Consider the following 6000-nt stretch of genomic DNA (forward strand, 5'->3'; position numbering starts at 1 on the left):
TCCCTCCCCCAGAAGAGGGGCTGGGCCCAGAGTAATAGTCCAGGTCCCAGTATTATTCCCCAAGACGAGCACTCAGCCCCTGGTTACAGGATGGCTGCATGTGTCAGTCCCCAAGGTGGCCACAATGTCAATGGAGACCATTGGAATGACTTGACACGTGCTTAGGAATTCAGTTTCAAGGGGCAAGGCCAGCACGCAGAGTTAACAGTTTTTGTTAACAAGTGATTTATTTAATGCAGCTTTATGATTTCAAGTACTCTTACTGATGGAAACCCGCTAACAAGGTCTTGCCTCACAGCAGTCCTCGGGGGCTCGTGTGAACACATGGCTAACGTGATTTGTAAAGAGGGTATAAACTGCTTGTGAGTGAATGGGTGCTCTGAAGGTACTTGAGGGTGGATGAGAGCAGGCTGTTTCCTTTGTGACTGGGGAACGGCAGGCCGTGGGCGAGCCAGATAGTGGAGGGCTAATTCTTTAAGCTCTGAAACCTTTTATTGCAACCACTTTCAATAAGAATCTTTTCAAAAGGCATTAAGTGTCTTGGCAGAGGAAACCTCCTCTTGACTCACTCATTAGGAGCGTTGGCTTCTGGCCTGGCCTGGCCTGGGATGGCATGGTGCCCTTCAGGCTGTCCCCTGTCCCCAGGGCCATCTCCACACTGGGGCCTCTCTCCTTTTCTGTTTTTTTGTTTGTTTGTTTGTTTGTTTTTAATCTCTTCCAGTCGTGTCCCTTCTTGACATCCACGACAGCAAGGCATGTCTTAAGAGCCATCACTGGCCAGCTGGCGCTCACATGTAACTGACCAGTAGCATGAAATGGTCCCCAATCCCCTGGCCAGTGCCTCCCCAGTACCCTACAAGGCAGCCCCAGGGCCACCTCTGGAAAGTTCTTCCCCAGCCCCTGTCCTCCCCCACCCTTCAGTGAGATCCACCGCAGGGGAGTGACACTGCTAGGGGAAGGCCTCTCACATTATACTGAGCCAGTTATTCACATATGGTCACTCTCCCTTCGGTTGTCAGCTGCCTGGGGGCAAACCCATGGAGGACTGATCACTTTTGGTCCACAGTACAGGGTCCCTGGTCCTTGGTCAAGCCTCACTGATGGCTTATTGAAGTGCAGAGTGCCTTCTATACTTCCATAGTCATCACTTCTTGGCTGTATTGGACCCTGTCCAAGCTCAGAGACCCTCAGCCTATTCTAGATCCTGGTCACAGGTTGCTTACTGAAGCCCCTGATGAACAGGAAACTGCGTTTTAGTCATTTCACGTACAACCCACCTGTCCTATTTACTCTTTAGACCCTTCCCTTGTTGCCACTATGAAGGTTAAAGTCTAGCAGAGCTCATTTGAGCCAGGGCTTCGAACTGGTTCGTTGCGGTTGGAACCCCTGCTGAGAATTCCCATGTCTAACAAGATGGCTCAGGACTAGGCAGTGTTTTTTTCTGTTGTACATAAGGTCGGTTATGAGATGGAACTGACTTGGCGACACCTAACAACAACAAGGTCCCAGGTGATGCTAATGCTGCTGGTTAGGGACCAATTCTGAGAAACACTAGTAGAGCAGTGATTCTCCAAATTTATTACACATAAGAATCACCTGGGGATCTTGTTAAACTGTAGATTCTAATGCAGTGTATCTGGGGTGGAAATGCAAATTCTCAGCAGGGGTTCGAAACGGACCAAACCTGTTTGAACCCTGATTTAAGCGATCACAAATGACTGCTCCAGCATGAGCTAAGAGACCTCTCCTGCCCTCCGATAGTAATGCATGCGTATTTATATCATCTCGTCCATCTCATCCAATTGAAATTATGTCTCTGTCTACCCCACTATACCATAAACCCCTCTAGGGTCAAGGTCAAGTCTTGTTCCTCATTGTATCTCACATGTCTAGCACAGTGCTTGGCATTTTGTAGGCCCTCAGCACATGTGTGTAGACTGATCTGAACCCACAGGTAAAGTACAAGTATACTCCTCTTGGCCATACCAGTACAGCACATGGAGACCCAGACACACGAAAGAGAAAGACCTGGACCCTATAATTCACTTTGCAAAAAAGATGTACTGCTTGATTCTTTTAAATTACATGCATCACTATGTTTTCAATACAAGACTGGCTCTTCAAAAGTGGTTTCTACACTCTCATAGAAGTATACATAGAACACAAAGCAAGCAATAATCAAAATCTCATCAGTGGTATACAAAGAAAATGTTTGAGCATGCACCCACCCCGAGTATGTGGACTTATTTATAAATTATAAGCAAGGTCTGCTGAACAAATACACAAATTATAAAATATGTTCAAAAATAGAAAATTTGAAAGCATGCAACAGATATAAATGGGTTCAATATTTTCTCTCTGCACCCCCAATACGTCATCTTCTGTACCCTGCTGGTATAATGAAATAGGAATATTCTAAATCTTGCAACTGGCTGGAAGAACCTTTAAATCCTTCTATGGGTCTTTGTAACCCTCTGTCTTGAAATATGGAAAATACCCAAGGAGAAGAGGCTTCTGTGTCCAAGCCAGAAACAGTTTGTATCACTCACTACACCTGAGAGGGGGTGGCTAGGGACTTCAGATAGAAGTCATGGAGTCTGAATTCAATTCCCAGCTCCACTCCTTCCTAGTTGTGTGACTTTGGGCAAGTCACTTAACCTCTTTGCTACCATTTCCTCATCTGTAAAATGGGGGTAGTAAAATACCTGCCTCCTGGGGTGGGTGTGGCCAGCACATGAGTTAATACACCTGGGGTGCCAAGGACAGAGCGGGCACACAATGAATGGTCAATAAATTAGCTCATGTTACACCTTGGAGCCCTGGTGACACAACGGTTAAGTGCTCATCAGGGGATGGGGGTTCCTTAGAAGTAAACATATAAAACTGTGTCTGTCCCCTTTTTATCAAACCCTTCTTATAAAAAATCTGATGTCTTGGAGTAGATAAGCCTCTATTTGAATTACACAGACAAATTTGCTTTACAAGAGATTCGCCCGCTTCCTTTTTAAATGAGAGCTTTCTTGAGTGCACTTTAAACCTAAGTTAGAGTGGGGGCAACTTCTTAGGAACACATCTACTATATAAATTGGAGGCAGCCATACTTGAAACAGCTACAAAAAGGGTTTGCAAGGTGAATGTTGAAAAGGAATCCCTTGCTCATCTAAGATCTGCTGACCTCTCCGCCACAGAGAAGAGGATTCTTTGCAGCAAAGGATTTTTCAAAAAGAACAGCCACTACTTCTCCGCCCACCTGCTGGAGGGGGGGGAACCACCTCCTGCCCGCTTGATCTGTGCTGAGGGAACAGCGCCGTCTACTGGCAGCCCCCAGAGACAACCACAGGGACCTTAACGACAGTATGGTGCAGGCGCCTGGCTAGGGACCTTGGTCCTCTGAAGGAAGCTAGTTCTGTGGGTACATTAGGACGTGTGTAGGAAGGGCCTAGACTTAAAATCCTTAAAGGGTCCAAGTTTTCCAAGGGACTCTCCTTACCCGTTGTCAATGGAAAACTGTTTACAGCAAAGCTTGGGACTGGAAAACGGGGATGGGTCACTGATCTGTGACTTTCCAGCTTCCATTACGGGCTAGGAGCTGACGCGATGAGTTCGACATTTCCGGGGCAAGAAAACTAGACCGGAGAACGGTTGTTGAGGCTCTTGGAATGCAGCAGAAGGAAAGGATGGAAACACGTGTTCCTTCAGGGGAGCTGAAGGAGAAACAGTGGCCGGTGGGGAGAGCTCAGGACTGGAACTCAAAGCACCAAGCCCAGAGGTGGGGAGGAGCGGGAGAAGGGAGGGCGGGACAAGGTGTCCACTCTATGACTAGTCTTGGTCACTCTTTTAGGTGGCTCGTTCTTGATGCTAGCTGTACCCCGGAATCACCAGGGATGCTGGAAAAGCTCCTCTTGCCCAGGTCTGGGCCCCAGAGATTCTGATGTTACTGAGGTGGGCGGAGTGCTGGGGTATAAAAGCTCCCCAAGTGCTCCTCACAGTTTTTGTCACAGCATCATTACATTTAATTCTCACAGCCATTTGGAAGGTTCTTTATTATTAGTTTACATCCAGCTGAAAAAAGCACACCATGGCCATTTCACAGGTGAGGGGAGGGAGTGCAGTGGTGTTTAAATGTAGCCTACAGCATCACGGCCCAGTAAGCCCACAGACATAGACCTGATAGAACATTCTCACAGGACAATACCTCCCCCACAATGTGTGGTGCCCTCTGATCACTTCGCTTCTACTCCAGTAAAACTATTGCAGCCCAGGGAACCGATGCCACAACACACTGCTGGGTGGTCACTTGCAGGGTGGACCAGGACTGTAGTTCAGAGGGGGCAGAGCCCAGGTGGGAAACCCCACACTTCTCCTTAACTTCCTGGGTCCTTTTGGCCCTTCTGCCCCGCTACTGTGTCCACAACAAGTTCTTTTGGCTTCTCAGTTGTGGAACAAGGAGGCGATAATAGGGGAGGGGGAGCTAGAACATATGTGTAAATTTGATCAACTTATTTGTAAAGTAACTTTTCTTCATAAATTCAGAGAAAGGCCCAAAGGAGCCAGAGAACACAAGGCTACATCCTAACCCATTGCTGTGGAGTCAATTACAACCCATAGCGACCCTATAAGACAGAATGGAACTGCCCCATAACATTTATGGAAGCAGACTGCCACATCTTTCTCCTGCAGAGTGGCTGGTAGGTTGGAACCACCAAGCTTTTGGTGCCACCAGGACTCCTAAGCTACATCCTAAAAAAAAAAAAAAATCCTAGGGGTTGTGAAACTGGATTCCAGCAGTTCATTAACACAGAGATGTGTTTGTGTGTGTGTGTGAGAGAGAGAGACAGACAGACAGAGGGAGAAAGGAGAGAGAGACAAATGGTGAACTCAGTATGTGACAGGGTAAAAGGCTAAAAACTTAAAGTTTTTGTCTTACCTACAAAAAGGTAGCCTTCGGGTGAAGGAATGTTTTACTGAAGACATCTGTCTGTCTGCCCAGGGCAGGTCTATTGTTGTGATCCACTGGTGGAAGGCCCAAGGACGCTGGGGGGAGGGGGAGGGGAGGAGACACAGAGTGTGGAATGGGGGCAGCAGGTAGTTTGCAGCAGGTGGTTAAGCTCTAGGAGGCCCTGTAAGGAGGAGCACAAGTGTCCTTGGTGACCCCTCCTCAAACCCTTCAGGCTCACTGCCTCCTGCCATGTGCACATCTGCAGCCTACAACTCTGGGACCTGCTTCTCACTTGGCTTGTCTCTCAGTGGTGAAGCAAATCCAATGTGGTTTCCTGACTGCTGTGTATGCCCTCACCAGGTGCCTTGGTTTTTCAAGCAATGGTTTTGGTGGGGGACCAAGTAGCACCATCTCGTCCTTTCAGCCTTCAGAGAGCAAGCAGCCTTCCCTGCTCCCCTCAGACCAGATCATCCGTGGGCAGAAAACTCTGCTCCTATTCAACAGGGAGATGGCAGCCTCCAATTCAGATCTGAAATGCTCAAGGCTTCTGGTTGCCTTTCTGTGTTCTTAATCTTGACGTTTTAATTCTGAGAAAACAAATGGGAAAGGCTGTCATTAAAAGGCTCTGCTCAAAATTTCAACTAAGACTACTGCAGACAGCTGGATTTCCCAGACCTCTGGCAATCTCAAAAGTAATGTCTTGTATCGTTTTAAAGAGAAAGGTGGTTGTGCTTGACTCTTTGCTCACTCTAATTAACCCATTTTTCAAGCTGAAAGAACTGAAGGAAAAATTCAAGCCTTTAGTTGGGATTCTGAAGGATTCTGTGGGCAAAATATTGACTGACACAGGAAACATCAGAAGAAGATGGAACGAATACATAGAGTCACTGTACAAAAAAAGAATTGGTCGGCATTCAACCATTTCAGGAGGTAGCATATGGTCAAGAACCAATGGCATTAAAGGAGGAAGTCCAAGCTGCACTGAAGGCATTGGCGAAAAACAAGGCTCCAGGAATTGACGGAGTACCAATTGAGATGTTTCAACAAACAGATGCAGCGCT

The sequence above is a fragment of the Elephas maximus genome, chromosome X, assembly GCF_024166365.1.
Source record: "Elephas maximus indicus isolate mEleMax1 chromosome X, mEleMax1 primary haplotype, whole genome shotgun sequence".
NCBI lineage: Eukaryota > Metazoa > Chordata > Mammalia > Proboscidea > Elephantidae > Elephas > Elephas maximus.